We start from the raw sequence: 12,132 nt of genomic DNA on the forward strand, positions 1-12,132 counted from the left end.
TACTTACTTTATTTTACACATAATATACTTTTGGCGAAAGATCTCAACAACAACAGACTGTTTAAATGGGTGAATTTCTGTCAGGATATTGAGGCTTTCAACAACTATCCTTGGGGTCATGATAACTATGCATTAACTGTCGAATACTTGCTGAAACCTTTAGGATCAAAGACGAGTAACTTGTTTGGCTTTCCGTGGGCTTTCACGGTAAAGCTAAATGTTCTTAATATTTTCATATTATATTGAATAATTCAACATTTAATTTGTGACATGTTTTCCTTTTTTATAGGCTTGGGCATTTGAAGTCATTCCTCATTTGACCCATCAAGTAATTGCAAAAGAGCAAATCTTATCTCCAAGGATATTGAGATGGTTGAGATCAAAAACAAAATCTACCAAACATGGGCATATTCCAAATCTTTATAACCCTCCTCTTGATGCAGTAAATTATTAGTATATTACACTCTTATGTTACTACTACATATGACTCTTATGTTGCTATAGATGATTCATATGTTGCCACATGTGACATAAATGTTGCTACAGATATCCATATATGTCAACCGATCACACATCTTTAGCAACATATGACACATTTGTTGCAATATATCACTCATCTGTAGCGGCATATGACACTTCTATGGCAATATGTGATACAAATTTTGCTACAGATACCCATATGTGTCAACCCATCGCACATCTACAACAACATATGACACATATGTGGCAACATATCACCCCTTTGTAGCGACATATGACATACTTTAATAACATATGACCCAAATTTTTTTTATGGATGATTCATTTTTATAATGTTAGGTTGTGCATCCATTGCTTGTCCCAACAGAAAATGAATTGCAAATGTCATGTCTAATTACTCTAGGGTTGGTTAAAACCTTATTTGATCCTGTTGTGGATAGAGTTAAAATGGAATTGGCTGGAGCAACAAACATCAAAAGAGATAGAGTTGTTAATGAATTAGTTGTTTTTTATGGTGTTGGTGTTGATGTTGGTGCTGGTGATGGATAAGACCAAGGGGCTACCTCTTGTAGAAGATGTTGTGGCTTTCTCTGTGAGAAGTGAAAGAAACAAGATGAGAATTCTATCATGTATCTTTAAACATTGAGTCAAGCTGTCAATGAAGTTAAAAACAAGAAGGGGGGTCAAGGGCATTTTATCAAAGAATGTTCGACATCTATATACTCCACAGGCCAAGGGAGGAAAGAATCATTTTCCAAGGCAATACAAAATCTGAAGAAGAAGATGTATGGAGAATTGTCAATGGTAGGAAGTGAAGAAGTACAAAATGTTGAATGTTTATAAGTGTGCGACTGTAGCGGAAAAAACCAAAGTGTTGAATCTGACGAGTGCAAAGGATATTCAGATACAATACGGCATGCATGTTTTTACAGGACAAGATTTCAGGAACATGACAAACACGAAAGTTTGGTGGAAAGACTGGGTAGTCCTTTAATTTATAATGCGCGTTTGTTTTATCTTTTCAATGACTACTCTTCTTTACTCTTTAATATATTTTTTATTTTAGTATGTTGATGAAATCCTTAACCTCATGTGTCAGAGGCATGAGACATACCCAAAGTATTATGATCCCAAAGATAGAATTCTAGACCTCAACTTTGATACCAACTTCCAAAAAAGATATAAAAAACTGAGCAATGAGGCAACAACAGTTGCTGACAGAAGCCTTAAACAGTTAGTAAATGAGTATGAATGGGATGAAGATATTATTAACTATGTTAAGGGAATTAGGACATTTCCTGGAGGCATTGATTGGATTGGGTTGGTGCAAAAAGGATTCCTGAACAAAAGCCATTTTGTGACTCTTGAGATTCTCTTACACGAGGGTCGCATGAATGTTTATGGCTGTCAGCTGATGGGTATGAAACATGTCGAGTTTTTGACATACATACAACCTGTCTTGAGTTGCTGCCCATATTTTTGAAGCAAAGTGGAATTATGAAGCATTTGCCAGAGAATATTCTTGATGAACGATGAGAATTTAAAGGTCATGTGGACCCCATGGTAAAAAATGAAACTGGAGCGGCATGCGGGTATATTCGCTTGCATTCATTGAGCATTTGATTAGCGGGACATATATTCAACATCCCAAAATCCTGTTGTGTGACAATATAGTTTGTCCAATACAATGGGTTTGGGCTTTTGGGATAGTATGTGGGAGCTTAAAGCCTTGACAATGATATGTTAGTAATTAAATGAAAAAAGACATAAAGTCACCATTGATGTTATCTAAGATTTGCAAAAAGATACCTTAACTTTGCAACTGTTTTATTACCCCACTTAACAATCTTGAACATATATTATTATACCATTTTTCGATCAGCCCCAAGTTTTAAGAAGCAAGTATGTTCACACACCAATCATTATATGACACATGTTAATTTAATTTAAAATGTATTTTTTTATCTTATGTTTTTCCTTTATCTTTTTTTTTTTAAAACTTTATTTCTCTCTCTCTTATGTTTTGACTTTTAATTTTGATTTATCTTAAATTTCACTTCATCTCCCACCTCCCACTTTCAAGTGATTCATTCCTTCATTATTTTATTTTTCTTCACCTCCTACATCCCATGTCAAATTGAGCCCTACTCCCATTTTTTATTTTCTTTTTCTTCTTCTGGTCAAATTCTTTATAGAATTCATATTATTTTTTAGACTTTATTGAATTATTGATAGAAAAATTAATCATTTTTCAAAAAAAATTTAAAAGGTACATAAACTACTCATTTTCATATAAATTCAAAATTAGAAATGATAATTTTAAAAGAATCAATTAATTCCCAAAAATTGAAAGAGCTTAATTGAAATAGGTTAATAGAAACTATATGATACTTCTTAATCATCTTGAAATCTAATGAGTTTATCAAATGGTTCAAAATGTAAGAAAATATTTAGATAAAATTTTAAAATTAAAGAGAGTAAAATTAATAGTAAAAAAAAGGAAGGTGAAGTTATGGTAAGAATAATGACATTGAAAGTAAGAAGCTTTAATGAATAGAGATGAGAAGATTTTTGAAGAAGAAAGAAGAAAGAAGAAAGAGAAAGAAAAAATAAAAAGGAAAAGAAGTTAAAATAACAAGAAAAATAAGAAAATATATTTTATAATAAAGTACTTATGAAAAATAAAATTAATTATTTATTATAGGTTGTTCACTCTCCTTGAGAGAGTGCACACCACTCTCTATATCATGTGAACGAAAAATGATATAACTATATCTATTTAAAATTGTTTAGTGGGGTAATAGGATGGTTGAAAATTTAAGGTGTCTTTTTGGAAATTCGAGACAACTTCAATATTGACTTTATGTCTTTTCTCTAATTAAAGACACTTTTTATTTTATCGCTTGTGTTATTTCATTTTATCCTATATTGAGAGCAAGTATATATTATGTGATGTGGATAATTCTCATTTGTAGCAACATATACCTCAAATGGTCAAACATTGCTACATATGTGACATATGTAGCAACATATGCCTCAAATTGTCAAACATTGTTACATAAGAGTCATCTGTAGATACATATGTGACATATTTAGCAACATATGCCTCAAATGGTCAAACATTGCTACATTTGGGGCATCTGTAGCAACATATGCGACATATGTAGCAACATATGTAGCAACATAAGGGTCATCTGTAGCGACAAAAAGGATTATTAATCCTTAACTTTTCGAGGAATTCGTCATCAGTGGTTGTGAATGACTGATTTTTGCAAACTTTTCAACCTTGGTTTCGTAGGAGCAAGTCAGAAAGATTGAGAAATAGAACCATCTGATTTCATTCGTTCTCAATATCCACGAGATGATCATCTTAGGGTGATCCTTTTGTCGACGGATTCTCTTGTTACACTCGTAGTCTCTGAAGGATGAGAACCAACTATGTAGCATCTACATCGAGAATTCAAGTATTGTATACGTCATTAGTCCGATCCTTTGTAGGAACTAACCGTAATAAAGAACTTGCAAACTGAATCTTTTTTATCATTAAGAGATTCGTCGTTAAGTTTTATTTAAATGTATCGCCATGCTATTAAGTATTTTTATTTAAGTTCCTTTCTTTCTAAGATGTGGAATAGAATAACCCGATTGAAGCGTAACGATCATACTATGTAATGAATTGTATGTCCTATAATAGGTCCCATTATTCTACTCTTTCCCGGTAGTCGATGGCTATTCATAGTTATTACATTGATACAAAGAAGAGTTCGACCCAATGCTTTATTTCTATCCTAGTTGATCCTGATTCGACATTAGAAGTATATTGATTTTTCCCCAATGTGACATATGTAGCAACATATGTCTCAAATGGTCAAACATTTCTACATTTGAAGCATCTGTAGCAACATATGTAGCAACATATGGATCATATGTAGCAACATATGCCTCAAATGGTCAAACATTGCTACATTTGAGGTATTTGTAGCAATATATGTGACATATGTACGAACATAAGTGACACAGGTAGCAACATATGGATCATATGTAGCAATATATGCCTCAAATGGTCAAACATTGCTACATTTGAGGCATCTGTAGTAACATATGGATAATATGTAGCAACATATGCCACGAATGGTCAAACATTGCTACATCTGAGACATATATAGCAACATATGGATCATATTGAGCAACATATGCAAAACTACGTTATTTACTTAAACAATTATAAATGTTGGACCGAGAATGCAAAACTACGTTTATTTATTTCCAAAACTATGATAATTTTAATGGTTGTACACAACTACATAAGAATTTTTCATCCTCTACAGGTATTCTTCTTGGTAATGCTTAATAATACCAAAAATATGACAAATAATACCAAAATTAGCTTTACATGCTACAACATTCGGTCTTCTTCTCCTTCATCCCCCATTTGTTACTTCTTTTAATATGACTTTCATCATCAGTTTCTAACTCCTTAATTATGTTCTCCAAATCTGAGAATAACGAACTTGGATTGTATATCAACATCTTCACGATGCCTCCATCTAAAGAAGTTGCATTCATTCTCCTAAAATACACACCAAAAAGAAACAAATTTAAGTAAAAAAAATAAAAAGATCTCTAGTCTCCAAATATTAAGATGTAGAAATGTACATACACGATAACGTGGACAAGACCAAAATCTTCAACCTAGATTTTCCTTAGACCATGAAGTTTGCATTGAAAGTAAGTCTCCATGTTTGCAATATATTTTCACACTCAACATGGTATCGTTTTCATCATTACAAATTTGATTTAATATTGTATTTGACATCATATCAAAAGTAACAAAAACAAACAAAACATATTTCAAAGAACCACATTCTTACCCAACCAGTATATTGCAAAATTAATGATTTCATTGATTTAAAGATGCGAGAAAGTGTCAAAATTTGGTTTAACCAAAGGTTAATCAAATTAGTTGTGTGTTAAAACCAAAGAATAGAAAAGGCTGCCAGATAAAAGTCTGATGAAATAAAATAACATCATTACATATCATGCACTCTAGAGATCCTAGATCCATGCGCAGCGAGATGTTCTATCGGAGAGAGAGAGAGAGAGAGAGAGAGATCCAAGAACGAAGCGGCAAAGAAGAAGAAATTGAAAACCCTATTTTTGAAATGAAAATGAAAACCCTAATTTATATAACACATTTAAAATGTAAAATTAAAAAAAAATGAATACAATCAAAAAATATTAAATATTACCACACCTTTTCTGTATAAGGCTTTCGAATTCCCTGATGCTCTGCAGATTTTCAGGAAAGAAATGGCTTGTTGAATAATCGATCATCTACGATAAGGAAACCTGAGCAAATTTACCTTTTGACATACAGAACATTCATTAGCTACTTCTTTGAGGAACCTGGAGCTGAGAAATGAAATAAAATGATTAGGAAATGAAAATAAAGAGCGAAAATTGATTAATACATACATACCTTAATTTAACCCTCATTAGATCTTGTAGGAAGTAGGAAGCAACCCTTTGAATGATATCAATTAGTAGTTCCCTCGGAAGAGATTCAATGACATTTTTTTAGTCATAGTCATTTTAAAAGATTTTTTATTCATATTGAATATTCAATAAAATTTGAAAAGTTGTAAGAGAAGAGAAGAGACAAGTAAAGTATTCTAATACATTTACATATTTTTATTGAAAAAAGGGTAAAATTTGAAGAGTCGCGTCATTAAAGTTTTTTTTCTTAAAAATTATTCTAATGACAGCAACGATATCATCACATTACACGTAAGTATGTTTTAAAAATATGTTGGTATAAATTGTTTTTCTCTGGTATTTATAAGACATAATTGACATATGATGGAACATATACAATTTTATGTTGTAAGATCTAACACATAAGTGGGATATGTTGTCACAAATGCAATATTCTCTGTTAAGTGGCAACATATAATTGACATATGTTGCAACAGATGCAATATTAGGTGTCAAGTGACAACACATAATTGTCATATGTTGCAACAGATGAAATATTTTGTTGTAAGTAGCAACATATAATTGACATATGTTACCACAAATAAAATATTATATTGTAACTAGCAACACATAATTAAATAAATCACACATTATATATACATAAAATCACATAAGTTGATTCTAAATAAGACAAGAAGATAGGGATCATCTTCAAATAAGAAAGAACATTCATTAAAATTCAACAACACTTCTTATGGGGCACTTCGATTTGGGCACGTAGTTTTACTGTGGCCAAAGTCCCTACATATGGAACATTTATTTTCTCTTGTTAGAAATGATTTACAACCTCCACGCCGTCTTTTATATCTCCTTCTTCCAGGTTTGCTTGGATCGACATATGGAGGAGGTATTTCTCTCTATATAATATCCAAAGGTACAATTCAAGAATCTTCAGGTGGCACCGGGTGAATTTCCTGACAATATGTCATTATGTATTTTTTCACCAAATTATATGGAGGGGAGTACTTGTAAATCTGATTTCTAAAATGGCACCATGTTAGGATCGAAGCACTGTCATGAAATATGGACAAGATATTTTGTCCAAGTCAAAAATTCTACAAGTACAAGTTCTTCTTTGTAGATCCACACCAAGACCAGTGACACTAAACTTGTAGTTAGCATTGATGAGACAACAACTTGTTGCCCGCAATATCTCCGATATGTCTTTTTCAATTGAGAGAACAAATCTATTTGCAGGGTGCACCAGCTCCATACGCCTCTAGTGAAATAACAATGAAATCCACTGTTTATTTCATCAAATAGAGCGACAATGAGAAATTCTCTTTCAACATCAAACATAGCATTCACCGACTCCGCAATGTTTGACGTTATAATATTATATCTACACAATAAAAAAATAAAAATCAAACAAAACACATAAAATAAAAATAAACTCAAATGAGATGGTACATATTTTCTGGGCAAAAAGCCCTAGTCCATGTGTGGAATCTAATAAGTTCAAGAATTCATCCGCCTTTGGTACCAAATCTCTTATTTGATTGAAATGGCCATTGAACTAACATTTATCGTACGCCTTTGTTGTTTTATAAAAATGGGACACTACCTTCGAATTGTGAAAGTTATTTAGAATATTTTCCCCAAGATGTCTCATGCAACAACCATAATGAGATGCAGGGTAGATTCTCGTAACCATCTTTTGATAACTTGGATGCTTATCAGAGATGATGCGTAACTCATCAGTATCATCTACAAAGCTTATTATATTTTGAAAAAAATTTCATATGAGGCATCGCATTCCTTGTCCATGACATAGAAAGCCACTGAAAATATATGATTCTCAGCATCTTGTGCCACCGCCGATATCAAAACTCCTCCATACTTGCTCCTAAGGAATTTGCCATCAACGACTATTACTTTTCTCATTTGTTAAAAAAAGTAATTGTCCAAGCAGCATATGATACAAAGAAGTACTGGAATCTACTATTTCATCGAGCAACAATGTCGTCTTGCATCCTGAATTCGCAACTTCAAGCATATAATGGTACGCATTAAGCACTGCGTACCCGTGCTCATGTGTTCCTTTAGACTTAGCATGCTCCATGCCCTTATAAATCTTCTAATAGCTTACCTTAACATCCCAATTTTGTGGGGAGTTGATTTGACATGTCTCTTGTGGATGGTCTTTACCATTGGAAAACCTATTTCAAAGTACTTACCTATGACTTTTGCCGTGGCATGAGGATTATGGCTTGTAAGATGCTCTAAACCACACGTATGGTACTTTTCGTAGATTCTAATGGCAAACCTGTCACTACTTGTAAATTTCACAGCCCTCAGCCACTAATTACAATCAGGATATGAACATTTGAAGAAAAACACATTACGAGAATTGATCACCTTTTTCAGTCTAATTTTTTTTTTCAAGCAAGCAATTTTTAATAAATTTGTCAGTTTTTGTTTGTTCTTGAATGTATCCCTTATAAAACACTGTTTCATCATCTCAAACATTATTCACACGTGAAGATTGAGAATCACATGGAGTGTTTCTGTCAACCATAGGTGAAGGAGGAAAGTTGCTCTCAAGGTACGACCCTTCAACTTTACCTTAACCTACACCTTCACCCCTTCACCTATTCCAATTTCATCATTGGGATTATTCATGTCCGTAGGATCAAATTAATCATTTAACATATCTTGTTGTCCTTCGTCTAAATTATGATTCTCCTCAATAGAATTTTCTTCCACGTAGACTCTTAATATGGGCGGTTTCTCTGCTCCTCCCAAATAAACAAGAAAACTAGGTTGATCGGTTATTCTAAAAGGTAAAACCTTCTCATTATGATAAAAATGGGGAATATAACTTGTCACAACCGGGGAGGATCCACTAGAAGTAACATGGCGTACTTGACTCTCGGAGGTCTTATACAAGCCTATAGCTATCATTATCGCATTATCATAGGTAAATTTTGTGAAAAATTTAGAACTTTCTTAGCACATCATATGTTGAAACATCGCTGCCAATACATATATATAAAATATAGTAATACATAGTTAAAGACTCTAAGTCTCTTTGCCAGCTTAGATTCAACATCGTAAGAGTACGTTAGAGGCATGACCCTTACAACATAAAACATAACTAAACTATTACATGACTTTAAGCATAAACTAGACTTAGGAAATTCTTGGAATTTAAGGATTCCTTTTCTTGAGCTTTGGAATCACATATCAAACCCCTTCACCTTAAATCACATATCAAGCCCATTCACCTTAGAAACTACCATTTAAGCATCCACAACCTACACTTTGTGTAAAAAGTTAGAGAAGAATAGTGTTAGTACAAGAATGCACTAAGTATGGCAGCCATGCAAAAACATGCATTTAAAGGGACATTTTACTTGAAACCATGGATCATGCCTTTTGGTGAAAACTTTATAAAACTTGATTTAATAAGCATCATCCAATTCACATACTTCATTTAGGCATATACAATAGTCACAACATCATAAAATCACACATTGCATTTAAGACATATTTTTCATTACCTTATAGTAACTATTATTTCTTTACAGTGACATCTTTTTCTCTTTACAGTGAGCTTTCTTTATTTTAACTCGTTGACTTCCCGAGTAACCCTCTAGTGATACTTGGTGCAATGGATAGTTAATGTCCAATTGCACTATCCACACTCAAGCATCACCTTAAAGCCACAAGGTAATCTTACATACAACCTACATTAATCATCAAACATATATACATAGAAGCATAACATATCATAAGACACATACTTCACATTTGATCCAACATACTATATGAACCACATAGAAGAACTCATTACAATACCACACATAAGTCAAGACTTACCAATATCAACATAAGAGGCATTAGTCAATCAATAGCATATTAAGACTTCACTTCACTTAGACATTATAAGATCTTACTCATAATCTCATCCTAATTCTACTAGTGAAATGTACATGTGAAGTCCCATAACCTCACATATACTAAGTAAACCTACAAAGGGAATACAAGCCTTAACATGTACTTCATACATCAACAAGACAAGTATAAACAACTTCATACATGCCAAGCAAGACATTCATCATATGGTCAATAAGACCCACATTATGCATATAAGGTAAAACATTATCATATAGACTCATTAGGACTCCTACCATGTATTTTATCACAACAAGTAGACAACACTACAATGTCATTCATAAGGAACATAAATGTAATCATACACATTAGAACACCTTCCAAGAACTCCATTCAAGAGCTACTTGTGCAATGCATATGTAAAGTCCCATAACCTCACCTACACTAAGCAACTTCCCTTAGGTTATCCTAGTTAGGGTCAATTCTTTACTTCCATCGTCCATTTTACTTTTGGAAAACTATAGCCTTATCCGACATTAAGACCATGGGTGCTAACATGGAATTTGGTGATGTAGAACCTTACACCAAGGGAAGGTGCTCTACCTTGCCAAAGTAGAATATTAACATCATGCTAGCGTATTAGGTGATATCACTTGCTAGGTCCTATAGGGAAAACATGGTTTATGGAACTAAGAGATGTGGTATTTGGACCCTATCCATGCCCATGAGCATTGGAGTCCTCATCTCATAAGAAAGCATCAGTGAATCTTCCTCAAAAGGAAGTTAACACCTCATGTGGAACCATAGTGAATTTTCCTCCAAGGGAAGTCAACAATTTATGAGATCCCAATGGTTGATATTCCTCCAAGGAAGCCAACACCTCTCATTGTAAATTTCACTCGGTGCTAAGTTAAGTTCCCTTTATTGAAAATTCATTATTATCATTACTTTAAAAAAGTAGGCCTTAGGAGATTAACCGCTCATATACTTAGCTCATAGGTTATAGATGAGAATTGTCCTTTCATCAACCTAAATCAATGTGAGAAGACCTTTCACATGGACATAACATATTCAAGTAATACCTAGTCTAGAGTACAATTGAAGGTACCTTCCAAGAGACCCTATTTTGCTAGATTATCATACATGTTTCACTATATGCATTAATGTGTATACATGTTCATATATGAGGAAACCCTTCACATACCACATTTAGATGCTACACATATGAATACCTCATCATATCATATACTTTCACATTCATAGCTTAATCATGCATTCATATTCATGTACATAGAGTAATCACCCTAGAAGTTATTCTATCAAGGTAGACATGTGCAATGCATAGACAAGGTCTCATACCCTTGTGCATTCTAGTACACCTATTAAATCATCCTAGTTAAGAGATACATTCATACTTTATGGACATGTACTTTACATGCATAGTAGTAGACATTAGTGCATATGAGAATTATCCTTTCATTAGACACCATGAACCTATACCTCTTACAAACATGCATGAGGTGTGAGTGACTGTATATTGGTCAACATGATCACATAATTTCTATCAATTTCACATTGAGGCAGCCACCCTCTTAAGACCACAATGAACATTCAAGCACAGAACCACACACCACATAATAGCATAGGAGACAAGAGAATTCAACATTTGCATTCAAGACTCCTAACATTGACTAATATCACATTCATATAGGGATACATAGGTAGGGGTCAATCACCATTAGGACTTCATCAATGGCAGCACATAGACCAAACCTAACCCTAACAACTTCATTCAATTATCATAACATTATCAATGCACCCTAGATCATGAACTAGAAAGGAAAGTTAGGCATATAGCTTCACATTGCACTATCATCACAACAACACTTCACAACATCAATTTTTCTTCAAGGCCATGATAACAAGATATAGATAGATTGACAAGAAGGTAAACACCGCCACCATAAGTGGACCATACCACACAATGTCATACAAGGTTGAGCATCTAGCATTTCTATAGAAAAGTAGAGAGAATAGGGCCAACTTACAATTCCTCCAAGCTTTGATCATCATTGATCAATTTCTATAATTCAACATCAATACATGTATAAAATAGTAGCTAAATGTACCATTACTTACACGAAATCATACTTCAAACATCATGATTTTAAGATCACATTAGGTACACGTATTCATCAAGTCTATAGAAAGTAGAGGAATATAGATCAATTTACCCAATCCCTAATCCTTGATCCTCATTGATCACTAATCAAAAATTCA

The sequence above is a fragment of the Solanum pennellii genome, chromosome 8 (genome assembly GCF_001406875.1).
Source record: "Solanum pennellii chromosome 8, SPENNV200".
In the NCBI taxonomy this organism is placed as follows: domain Eukaryota; kingdom Viridiplantae; phylum Streptophyta; class Magnoliopsida; order Solanales; family Solanaceae; genus Solanum; species Solanum pennellii.